Raw genomic sequence first — 14048 nt, forward strand, 5'->3', positions numbered from 1 at the left:
ATAAATCCCATTGGACCAAATTGCGTTTTAATCTCCTTTGCGGATATAATAAACTTTATACTGCGGATTAAAATCTGCAATTTAACCCCTTGTTGTATGAGCTCGGTTAGTTTCATCTAAGCGAGTGACCAAATTACATACTAGGATAAAGAGAAGTGGAACAAAACAGAACCATAGTATGTACTGGTATATGATGGTCATACGAATATTTAATAATACGTCCTAATAATAATACATAAGTACAAGGTGAGTCAAATTAGACGCTTTTAAAGGGAAACACCCTTTTCTATAGGAGATACACGAAAACTAATATAGGTGTCAGGAGCTCAATTTTTATCAAAAACGTGATTGTAAAAACCGCACATCGATATCTCTTACCGTTTCGGAGTTACGGGATGTTTTTCCAAAATGTGCATTTTTAACAAATCGCTGTAACTTTTTGCTATGGGAAAATTTGTATTTTTGCGAAACCCTTTTAAGTAGAATTTAATGGTTTACATAATTTTTTAAATTAATAATTTAAGAGTTATCAACAGAAAAATTGATTTTTTATTAGGGACACCCTGTATATTTTTATTTAACTGAATGGAACTTAAAATAACATTTCCAAAAATATAGCACACTTATTATTTTGTTATAGCCCCCTTCGAAATGCAGAATTTTTAAAAATTAGCCACTTTTAACTAGTAGGCTTTGGACCCCCTAATGATGGTCTGTCCCTAATGGAACTCGAAAACATATTTTTCCAGCAAGACGGAGCACCGCTTCAGAACGCTGAAGTTATCAGCAAAATTTTTCAGCCAATTTGGAAAATAATTGAATAGCTAACCAAGATCCCAGCCGTTGCAAGGGTTGCAACGCGTTGGCCGTCGAGTCCGCCGGACTTAGCGCCGATGGGCTTACTCTCAAAATGTTCTCTGAACTTCCGGAATGCACATTAATCTATTTTACTACTTTAATTAATGAATCATTCCAAAAAGGAGTTTTTCCAAACTGCCTTAAGACAGCAATAATTATTCCTCTGCATAAAGGAGGAGATAAAGATCAAGCTTCGAACTATCGCCCAATTGCTCTCCTGCCCACATTATCTAAGATCATTGAAAGATTGGTTAAAAAAAACTTCTATCTTTTCTCTTTAAATATAAAGTACTTTCTACCCATCAATTTGAATTTCTAAGTAACAGTTGCACAAATGATGCTATGTTCGACCTTTTTAATAATGTATATTCTAGCCTGAATAACCATCACTCTACAGCTACAATTTTCTGTGATTTCTCTAAGGCTTTCGACTGTGTAAATCATAATATTTTAATTAACAAATTGCAATACTATGGATTCAGGGAGTGCCGCTCGAATGGCTTAAGTCGTATCTTGGCAACAGAAGGCAGCTTGTGAGGATTGATAGGTCTATGCCTTCTTGTAAGCCTATAGAATGTGGTGTGCCTCAGGGTTCAGTACTTGGCCCTTGGCTTCGGCGCTTCTGTGATTCCTGGGGTCATGCCATCAGTTGGCCGCAGGGATCACAGGAGATGCTAGACTAAGAGAGATACCAAGAAAAGTTGAGATGGAAGAACAAAACAAAAGGATCATTCCCCAGGTGGGTACCGACATGCTCGGAGAATCCCAACGCCCTGCGCGGAGGGCTGTCCCTCGGATTCTGGGGGGACACTCCATCCATTTATCATGAGAACCCTTAAAAGGAGAGACTCACTTTTAAGATCGCCACCAACATCTAGAGTAAGGACATGAAAAAGTAAGTCGAAGGTGGAAATAGAAGAAAGCCAGTTAAAGCATCTGGAAGAACTAGAAAGGTCAGAGGAGATTTTCCTGGCTAAAATTGGAGAAACATAATGTCTATGATTACCATAGTCAGTGTGCACGGAACATTCACAAAACCTTTAAGAGATTCTTTGAGACTGACGGTCTTCTACTATAAAAGAATGAAAACAACAGAGAGGAAATAAAAAGCTTAAAGGAGCTGAGAAAGACAAAAAAGAAAGGGAAGAGAATGAAGAATGAACACCAAACACAACCGGAATCGAAAAACGGGTTAAAATTGTGAACCACCGGAAGACATAAGAAAAAGTGCAAATAAAAGGCCCGGAGACTAAAATTAGTATAGATGGGTTAACACCACACAAGCAACGGGGACAGCAATCTCCATTCTCATTTCCGGGGACAATTCCAGGAGACTGAATGGAGAGTAGTAGGACAAGGGAAGAAACCAGAAAAAATCGGAAATTCAGGGTGGAAAAGCAGTGAGAAAAAAATATCTACCTGGAGGCCATAACAATTAAACAAACGAGGGAATAACGGCGCGCAGATACTTGCGTAAGTTGAAAGCAGACGTAGATCCAAAAAGTGCAGAAGCGGAAATTTCTGTTGTGCGGCGCACTAGGTCAGGCGATATAATATTAGTTGAATTCAAAAAGGGACTGACACTGAAAATTTTAAAAAAGCAGTGGAGACAGCAATGGAAGGCAAAGGATCAGTGAAATCTCTTCAGAAACTATATCCTCTTGAAATAAGAGACTTTAGATTTGTTCCATTACTAAGGATGATCTTATCGAGGCGGTGAAAAACACTACGGGTGATAGCTCTCTGAATGTTAGAATTTACAGTCTTAGAGAGGGAATAAGAGGGATGCAAATTGCTGTAATAGGTGTTCCAGCAAATGCTACGGATCAACTTTTGAAAAAGGGAAAAATAGAAGTAGGATGGGTTAAATGCCGTATTAGAGAGAAAACAATAGTACAACAATGCTATAAATGCCTCGGCTATGGTCATAAAGCCGTAAACTGTAAAGGTATCAGTAGAGAAGGACTATGCTGGAATTGTAGTAAAACGGGACACAAGAGCAGAAACTGTCAAAATGAATCTTTTTGCATAATCTGTCATGAAGCTAAGGAGAAGGACACCGGACATAAATTAGGAAGCTTAAAATGCCCTGCTTATATAGAGGAGCTGAAAAAAAGAAAGGAAGATGATAAAATTTTTGCAAATTAACTTGGGAAGGGGTAGAGAGGCGCAAGATCTTCTAATGCAAACTGCAGCAGAAAAAAGTGTAGATATTATTCTAATAAGCGAACCATACCGCAAACCTGAAACAGGAATGTGGTATCAAGACAGATCAAGTAAAGCTGCAATACTGGTCAGAAACAGAAATATCATCGTTAAAAAAGTATGCGAGAAAGAAAACGGATTTGTATGGCTTGAACTAGACAAAATGAAGGTGTATAGTTGCTATTTTTCTCCAAACGAGTCACTGGAGGAATTCGAAGAAAAAATGGAGAAACTTGAAGATAGTCTACGGCGCTCCAATAGGGTACTTATAACGGGAGATCTAAATTGTAAGTCTCCAGAATGGGGTTCAAACAAAATGGATTCTAGAGGAGAGATATTATCAGATATGATTGCTAGAAATAACCTGCTGATTTTTAATGAAGGAAATAAATATACCTTTCAAAATGGAAACGGGGTTCGGGTGATAGACGTAACTTAGGATCGGAAAAGCATCGCAACCGACAAATAGATTGAGAGCTGGATGAGGTTACCCTTAGCGACCATCGATATATCGAATTTCAGGTCAACGCTACGAATAATATCCAGAAGACAAAAGCACCGGGAAAAAGGCTGGGTTGTTAAAAAGTTGGACCAAGAGAAACTACGGTCCTATCTGGAAGAAGAACGGAATAAAGCAAGGTGCGGGTATCAATTTAGATTATACAGTGGTGTTGACAAAAGCATGCGACCACTCTATGCCTAGGGAGAAAGTCTTGGAAAAGGCAGTAAACCTCAGTATATTGGTGGACATCAAACATCGATAATTTACGAAAAGATTGTTTACGATCTAGAAGGAATTGGACAAGAAGCCAGGGAAACACCACATCAGCAGAGGAATACAAAAGTCGGAGAGCTTTTAAGAACAGCTATAAGATCGGAGTAAAAGCAGTTGGGAGAGATTTACAAGAGATTGAAAATGACCGTGGGGACTCCCTTACAAAATAGTGTTTGAAGATAGGACAGGTCACTCAGGACTGTTGACCCAGATTGTCAAATAGTAGAGACACCTTCCCAAAGTTGAGCAGCATAAAAACATAACGGAGGAAAGAAAAAGTGTGTGCAGGAACAACACAATGGAACTAAAATATTTTTAGTGTAGTCGAACTAGAACAAGCAAGTACAAAACTTTCGGCAAATAAATCACCGGGTCCTGACGGGCATACCAAACGAAGTTCTTAAAATAGCCATTGATGTATGGCCGGAGTTACTACCACACACAGTAAATGAATGTCTTCTTTCTGATGTTTCCCAAACAAATGGAAGCAGCAAAATTTGGTCCTTCTACACAAGCCCAACAAGCCAATAGAGAATACGTCATCTTATAGACCAATCTGCCTAATAGACACCAGTACAAACTCCTGGAAATTAATACTACAAAGAATGGAGGTCCATGTAGACAGCATATGACTATCACATCGGCAGTATGGATATCGTAAAGGCATATCGACCATCGACGCAAATCAATCGAGTAGTCACCATTGCAAGGAGTGTAAAGGAAGGGAATTGGAAAAATAAAGGATATTGTGCATTAGTAACTTTAGATGTCAAAAATGCTTTCAATACTGCAAGATGGGGAGAAATTATACAAGCCTTGAATAGAAAAGATTTCCCAGAATATTTGAAAAATATGGTGAATAGCTATCTTACAGAGAGAAAAATATTCTATCTAACGTCTGAAGGAACAAAAACGTATGACATGACAATGGGAGTTCCCCAAGGACATAAATTAGGAAGCTTAAAATGCCCTGCTTATATAGAGGAGCTGAAAAAGAAAGGAGATAAACAGTGGTAAATTAATCAGAAGGGGTAGAGGCAAGATCTTCTAATGCAAACTGCAGCAGAAAGTGTAGATATTATTCTAATAAGCGAACCATACCGCAAACCTGAAACAGAATGTGGTATCAAGACAGATCAAGTAAAGCTGCAATACTGGTCAGAAACAGAAATATCATCGTTAAAAAAAGTATGCGAGAAAGAAAAACGGATTTGTATGGCTTGAACTAGACAAAATGAAGGTGTATAGTTGCTATTTTTCTCCAAACGAGTCACTGGAGGAATTCGAAGAAAAATGGAGAAACTTGAAGATAGTCTACGGCGCTCCAATAGGGTACTTATAACGGAGATCTAAATTGTAAGTCTCCAGAATGGGGTTCAAACAAAATGGATTCTAGAGGAGAGATATTAATATTATGATTGCTAGAAATAACCTGCTGATTTTAAATGAAGGAAATAAATATACCCTTTCAAATGGAAACGGGGGGTTCGGTGATAGACGTAACTTAGATCGGAAAGTATCGCAACCGGACAAATAGATTGAGAGTATTGATGAGGTTACCTCTTAGCGACCATCGATATATCGAATTTCAGGTCACTACGAATAATATCCAGAAGACAAAAGCACTGGAAAAGGCTGGGTTGTTAAAAAGTTGGACCAAGAGACCACGGTCCTATCTGGAAGAAGAACGGAATAAAGCAGCGGGTATCAATTTAGATTATACAGTGGAAACGTTGACAAAAGCATGCGACCACTCTATGCCTAGGAGTCTTGGAAAGCAGTAAAAACCTCAGTATATTGGTGGACATCATCGATACTTACGAAAAGATTGTTTACGATCTAGAAGGAATTGGACAAGAAGCCAGAAACACCAGCTCAGCAGAGAGGAATACAAAGTCGGAGAAAGCTTTTAAGAACAGCTATAAGATCGAGTAAAAAAGCAGTTCTGGAGAGATTTATGCCAAGAGATTGAAATGACCCGTGGGGACCCCCTACAAAATAGTGTTTAAGAGGATAGACACGAAAAAATACCAGGACTGTTGGACCCAGATTGGGCTCTAAGCAAATAGTAGAGACACACTCTTCCCAAAGGAGCATAAAAACATAACGGAGGAAAGAAAAAAGTGCAGGAACAACAATGGAACTAAAATATTTTAGTGTAGCTCTGAACTCAGAAACGCTAAGCAAAACTTTCGGCAAATAAATCACCGGGTCCTGACGGCATACCAAACTGCTCTTAAATAGCCATTGATGTATGGCCGGAGTTACTACTACACACAGTAAATGAATGTCTTCTTTCTGATGTTTCCAAACAAATGGAAGCAGCAAAATTTGGTCCTTCTACACAAGCCCAACAAGCCAATAGAGTATCACGTCATCTTTATAGACCAATCTGCCTAATAGACACCACAGTGCCAAACTCCTGGAAAGATTAATACTACAAAGAATGGAGGTCCGCGTAGACAGCATAGGAGGATTATCACATCGGCAGTATGGATATCGTAAAGGCATATCGACCATCGACGCACCAATCGAGTAGTCACCATTGCAAGGAGTGCAAAGGAAGGGAATTGGAAAATAAAGGATATTGTGCAACTTTTAGATGTCAAAAGCCAATACTGCAAGATGGGGAGAAATTATAATAAGCCTTGAATAGAAAAGATTTCCCAGAATATTGAAAATATGGTGAATAGCTATCTTACAGAGAGAAAAAATATTCTATCTAACGTCTGAATAAAAACGTATGACATGACAATGGAGCTCCCAAGGATCGTGGTCCTTAGACCCCTCCTATGGAACATATTTTATGACGAGCTTATGGAACTGGAAATGGCTGAAAACACAGAGATATAGTGGGATTTGCAGATGATATTGCTGTTGTGGCAACGGCAAAACAGAACAACTGAGATTAAGCAACGATAGTTTAGATAGAATACACCGTTGGCTGAAGATGAAAAATTTGCAAATTGCCGTCCATAAAACAGAGGCTGATAACGGATAAGCGATCTTTACGTATCCAAAGATTGTGTTGATGGGACGGAAATCAAATGGTCCAAAAAGCCTCAGGTATCTGGGAGTGCAATTGATAAAAAGCTGAATTTCAAAGAACACATACATGCAGTAGTGGTAAAGGCTCAGACAACAGTGGCTAAATTAGCAAGAGTAATGCCAAACATCGGAGTCCAAGGCAGGAGAAAAGGATACTTTTAAATGAAGTGGTCCACGCCAGTATTTTGTAATGCCGCTCCAATATGGGCAAAGGCACTGAGGTTAAAAGAAAACAGAACTTATCAGTTCAGCGACGGAGCGCCTTGAGAGTTGTTTCTGCTTCATGAACTGTAGCGGAGCAAGCGGTATTCGTAAAATCGCAGGTATGCTCACCAATAGACCTCGTAGTATGAAAGGGTTTATATATATGATCAAAAACTACAGGAAGAACATCAGATAAGGCTGATATCAAAAAATGAAGCGAAGGAGATATTATATCAACTGTGGCAAAGAAGATGGGATGAGGCGTACGGTGGAAAATGACACATATGTTAATCCCGAATATAAGAAGTACATTTGGACTGAACGAAAAACACGATTGCAGGTAAACATTATCTTTCCCAGATACTCTAGCGGTCACGGAGCTGAACATTATTTATATCGTTTCAAGAAAGAGCTAGTGCGCCCATAAAATATTGCAGCAATGCCATCGACGATGTGAGTCACACCATTTTTGAATGCCTGGCCTGGGGAACCAGGTAGATTAAAGATCAAGGGATTTTAAGGTACCCTTAAAAGAAAACTTAGTACCATCTATTGTGTGGAGAGGACGAAGATATATGGGGAGGCTTTCGTATGCTTATATCAAAAATTCTACGACAGAAGGAGCTGATCAACGAGGTTGAATGACCAAAGTCTAACGTAGAGAGGCATCTGCGCCGAAGTAATGCGTGAGCAGTTCCAGCGCAGTTTGTCTAGGCGTCTAAGAAGATTTACTCATCCTCAGAAAAAAAAAAAAAAAAAGTACTTGGCCCTATATTTTATTTCTGGTGTTTATCAACGACATTGCAAGTCTAGACATTAGTGGTAAAATCTGCCTCTTTGCGGACGATAATAGTTTCACTTGAGCGGCCCAGATGCGTTACGGCACTATATAATACTATATTCAGTGACTTACGCACCATTAAATCTTGGTGCGATTCTAATCTCCTATGCCTCAACCTTCAAAACTGAAGTTTGTCATATAAAAGTACTATACAACCTTTTGTACTTAATAACACCACTATTGATGTCGCGGACTTGTGGATTCTTAGGACTTGGTTGTAGACAACTCGTTAAAATGGGACTTGCAATATCGAAGCCTTTATCAAAAGAAACTAAGCTCTTGCCTGGCTTTGCGCTAAGATCAGTTTCTAAGGAACTTAACTCATCAACCCTAGAATGGTCTATTATAAGCCCTTTTGAGTCGCATCTTCGTTATGCCCTTCCATTCTGGGGGTACTTTGCTGCGCGACAAAATTTAATCGTATTTTCAAACTAAAAAGAGAGCAGTTCGATACTTACTGGGACTAAACAGTAGAACTCACTGCCAGAATTTCTTTAAAAATTTCAAAATACTGACTCTTCCTTCCTTATTCATTTTTGAATCCGTTTGCTTAATCCGCAAGCACATATTCTCTATTCCGGAAAGACCTTCTCACAACTATCCACTTAGGAATGCGGAGCACGATATTTATCTGCCAACCCCAAGCTCAGAACTAGTTAAGGGCTCAATACTGTACAATGCCAAGAAAATGTACAATCATTTGCCTTCTAATATCAAGTCACTTTCATTCTTTCCCGCATTTCGCAAAGCTCTGAAATCATACTTACTGGAGAGAGCCCTATATGCGGTAAACGACTTTTTTGTTGATGTTTAATCATGAACAATTTTGAATTTTAACATTTTGATCATCTCACACACTGGTTAATGGTCTAGTATTTAATATTTAGAGTTTTTTTTTTATTTTATCATTATTTTTAATTATTTATCAAGAGTTACAACTCTTGATTTTATGATATATAACATGATTTTATCCATTTACAGTTTTCCTTATGTAAAATTTTCTAGATACGCCTGTGTTCTGCAATGTCCATATATGTTTTATTTGTAATTTTATGACGTAATTTTTTTTGAATTGATTTGTATTGTATGATTTTTTTTTTAATTTTTTTTATTATTTGTATATTTGTTTTTTGTGCTTTTTTGTTTTGTGAATGCTTTGTCGATGAAGCTGTTTTGGCTTTTTGTAGCGTGGTTTTTTTTATGGATTTTTATCTTTGCGGAAGAATAAAGTTTCTTATTTGTAAAAATTACCCGTATCTAGACAATAATTAGAACTACTTAGCGGTTATGCGAGGGTATCTTTCACCCCCACTGTATTAATGAATTCCGCGAGAAATGTTCAAAAACGGTTCCGTCTGTCCATAACAGAAGACGGTCGACATTTCCAACACGTAGCAAAATCTCATGTCTTGGTTTTCTATTTATTTTTATTGTTATTAAATATAGTTTAAATGTGTTAATGTTGTTTAATGCAGTTTACATTATTATGAAATTCTGCATCTCTCATTGCAAATATTATTTTCGTTGTAGTTGCTGTTCACAGGCTAGAATTTTTTTGCATTACATTCGGCGCCGTTCAAACCTTATATTTATTCAAAGTGGGCGAATCTTTAAAAACTCTATATCTCGAAGAGGAATCGAGCAAAATATCAAGTATTCTATATTTTTGGAAATGTAATTGTAAATTATTTTCAATGAATTAAACGTTGTCCCATTATTGTCCCATATAAAAAATAAAATTTTCTGATCATAATTCTTAAATTATTAATTAAAAAAATATACATAAACCATTAAATTCTACGTCAAAAGATCCTTTGAAAATGTTTTCATTAAAAATATACTCTTGAGTTTTTTTTCTCAGGTAAGATTTCGACAGACGATTACAGATATAACTTTTATAATTAACATTTTTTTGTAATCCTCGAAACAAATGAGGTAATGAACTTTACTCTATCGTTGACTCACCCTCTGTACAGGGATAAAATATTAATTAAGAACTAATTAAAAAAGAGTTCTAATAACTGGAGGAAAGTTTCCTAACTTTAATTATAATACCTCTATGACTCTAACTTTCTTATTAAAACCTAAAACCAATAGAATTTTAATCTTTCAATTTAAAAGATAAATTTACTACATCCAAATTACAACATGTTAAACTCAAGTCACTGGAACATTGGTGACCTAATACCCTCTTTAGTTCTTCGACAAAAAATAAAATATAATTTCCAAAATAACAGTTAATCCAGACTCTTGAGAGCCAAGTTGTTTGGCAATATTCCGAGTTTGAAGATAAATTTATTACAGACGAATTCAAAAGTGTTCTTAATTTTCTAATCCTGACAAATACTGCAGCGAAATATTTTCCAAAAAGTAGATTTTTACGTCATTCTTATTTATACTTACTGTTTACTGTTGCAGTAAATTTCATACTGATTACTTACTTACTATAGGTACATAATCGTAAAAAGAAAATTAAGATTGAGAAAAGATTCACGATAAGATTAACATTCGTCTAAATGATACTTAACTATTGATATACAGGGTTCGGCAATAGTGCATCGGGCATCTGTAGCTCCTAGAATAAGAAACTTGGGAATTTTGAATTTTTAAGTGCAAACCTAAAGTATGTATTGGGTTGCATTAGGCAAGATAATGACCGCTTTATCCATTAGGCAAGATAAACAGCTGCCTAGGGCAAAAATAAGATGGGGGGGACGGCAATTTTTTAAGCGAAAACAACTCGGAAAATAATATATTCGCAAATAAAACATACTGCCACAGCATTGTATTAATGTTGAAATATTAAAATCAAATATTACATATACAGGGTCCGGCAATAGTGCGTCGGGCATCTGTAGCTCCTAGAATAAAAAACTTGAGAATTTTGTTTCAGTGCAAACCTAAAGTATGTACTAGAAAGTATTTCAGGAAAATATTTTAACTTCTATAGGGTGGCTCAAAAAAGTCCCAAGTAGCATCTATCTGACTTCGAACTAAATCTGACCTGAAGCGACGTGAGACTTTGTGCAAATTTAGGTCGGGTGCTGGTGATACGACCGGTGACGTCGCTTTCCTATTAAAAGCGACGTCGTTGGATCCGAGTCGGTAAATCCAACGATCTGTCGACGTACAAAATAACAACGTACCATTTTTATTAATTTCCCAACGTCGTTCTCACGTTGGCTTGCACGACGTACATATACTTGAACTAGCCCGACGTCTACCCGTTCTCCGAATAGGATACGTCTCAACGATAATCTCTAAAGTAACGTCCAATTATATTTTGTTGTATTTTATGTTCATATTTATAACCTAATTTACGTATCTCTATTTACGACCGTAAATACAACCCATTAAGTAGCATTTGCGACCTAATGAACATCATGAATATAACCTAATAAAGAGTTTTTATAAACATACTTAATTTTTTTATTATGCCTAAAAAAAACACTAAAAAGGCATTTAGACATTCATCTTCATTTTACAGAAAGAGGTCGAGGCTTTTTCAAAATAATAATAGTAGTAGTGATGTCTTGCCTCCACCCATAAATGCTTTTTATCCGGAAGAGATGCTGCATTACACTGGTGAATCTTAATTTCATTTTTTAGCTTAGGAAACCAGTAGACCCCCCAAGTAGCATTTTCACGACTTGCGACCACATGTTTACTAAACACAACGTTGGATTAGTTACAAAAAATAGTTAGCTCACTACCTTGGGTATTAAAATAAATTTAAACGTTTTTATAACGTTGTGCCGACGTTGGACTAGTACTACAGCAAAGTAGAAGCTTCTGCGACGTCGAATAAACGTTGTCTTGTAACCTTTTTTGCTTAAGTGATCTTTAGGTGATTTGGACAACGTAGTTACAACGTTGGATAATATAGAGTTTTCCGACGTCAGTTTCAGGACCTATTCCAACGTTATGCAAACGTCGTCTGTTTTACTAATTCCAACGTTGTTTAGATTTCCTTATTCTTACGTTGGTAGGACGTAGAGTCACTACCTTTTTGCAACTGTATTGAACCATAACCTTAAATCTTAAATTTTCAATTCATTGTTCTGTTCAGTCAGACAGTTCAGTGCTGTTTTTGTTTTTATAAAAAAAAAACTTAATTAAAATGGGACATAAGAAAGGTACATATAAAACTAAATTTAAATATACATCGACATATATTACCGACACTTCCTCGTTTATTTAGATTATAGAGGGCGGCACAAGCTAGACTCTAGAATGACTAAATTAGGCAATCTTGCGACTAGTATACTACCTGTTAAGGCCGAACTGCGACTTTATTAGTCCAGTATGCGACTACTCGAACTACTCCATCTTAATCTCCAAAACAACAAAGTTAAAGCCGCCATGTTGTTAAATAAGAAAATGTTTCGTTCTTAAAATAGCAATTCCTGCTTTTTGAATACATTAACTTGAAATATTTGACCCTAAAAAATACGCGGAAACAATTTTTTCGAATGCGAATAAATTATTCTCATTTTACTAAAAAAAAAATTCAAGAAAATTTTTAAAACTTCTTTAATTTCAAGGCCCATTAGTATTTTTTAAAGTAGAAACAATACATTTATCAATAAAGTTGTTTGCGTTTAACTTTTTACCTTGGGTAACGAGTTACAGAGTCGGTTAAAGTGTTTCAATAATTATGATCTTCAAACATCCTCCACACTTAAATACTTTTGTTTTGTTTTCCTTCACTGCCATCTGACATATGTCTCTAACTAAATTATAAATATAATATTTTTACTATAATTATCCCAATTTAGGATAAAACGCGACTTAGACGCCATATTAGTTTTGTATTTCTGTGAATTAGTATTTTAAACAACGTTGCAGTTTGTACTAAATTAGGCTTCTAGCCAACGTCGGTATCCAACGTCGTTTCGACCCAAAAATTATTCTCCAAACTAGTGCAGACTAGGGTTGGCACGAGGTTGTGCCGACGTTGCGCCCCGACGTTTGGTCGCGTGACACAACGTTGTCCCGACGTCCAAATGCTGCTTGGGCCCATTCTCCTCCCAAATGTGAGGTTAAGCTTAAAAAGGTGGCTGCCCATTTTTTTTTAAGGAGAAAACAAAATCTAACTATAGTTGCACAAATCCATAAATCACTGATACGCAAAGTGAGGTTACGTGGCGTACGTTGGAATTATATACGTTATAATACGATTGCCGGTTGTCCGGTTTGATGACTTCGGTCGTGTGAGACGACTAACGTTGGAGACCCGGTTGGAATTGGTATATTGGTAGTTCAAGTTAAGTCGGACACAGAAATCCGCCATTCTTAACAAGTATCAGATTGTCAGCCAATTTAAAATCGTTTTTTGTTTTTAAAATTTATATTCACATTTCGATTTCTAGTAGAATAATATTGATAATGTTGAGTTTGGGGGGAACCACAGTACACTTTTATGATTAAACCAGCTAGAAAATTAAAAAAATATTTTGCGAGTTACTTTTTTATAGATATTTTTATTTCATAAATCTACCTAATTTTGAAGGCGCTCGTTGTTTTCCGGAGTATTTTAATCAGATATACCTATAAAAAAAGTGACTTCCGTTGACAAAACTGATGTCTGGAGTAATGATTCAGAATTATTATAACATGAAATTAAATAGGCACTTTTAGTTATATTCGAGGAGTGATTATGAATCCATTTGTAATTAGGTAGTTTGGTTAGGTTTTTATGTATTCTTGGTAGCGAATATGAAACCAAACGTAATGTAAGTGTTTAGCGACGAATTTTAAGTAACTAAAATCCAACGTAATATGACGTTGGTAATTGGTAGGATTACATTCCCTATTAGGTCAGATACCGACGTCGAGGCGACCCGAATCTGTATTCCCCATTTAGGTGTAAATAAGGGTAGTCAGGCGGTCGAACCGACGTTGGTACCCGACGTCGGGTTTATTGAACGCGACGTATACCCGACGTTAGATAACGTCCAAATGCTACTTGGGGTGTGAGTGGATCGGATTGATTTTTTTTTAAATGGGACACCCTGTATATTGTTGCATTTTTGGCTTCCTTTCAGATCAGTTTACATAAACCTAAGACATGAGTAAATATATTTCGATAATTCCAGAGATATTACTAAATAAATA

The sequence above is a fragment of the Sitophilus oryzae genome, unplaced genomic scaffold, assembly GCF_002938485.1.
Source record: "Sitophilus oryzae breed Bouriz unplaced genomic scaffold, Soryzae_2.0 scaffold_1660_pilon_pilon, whole genome shotgun sequence".
Taxonomy (NCBI): Eukaryota; Metazoa; Arthropoda; class Insecta; order Coleoptera; family Curculionidae; genus Sitophilus; species Sitophilus oryzae.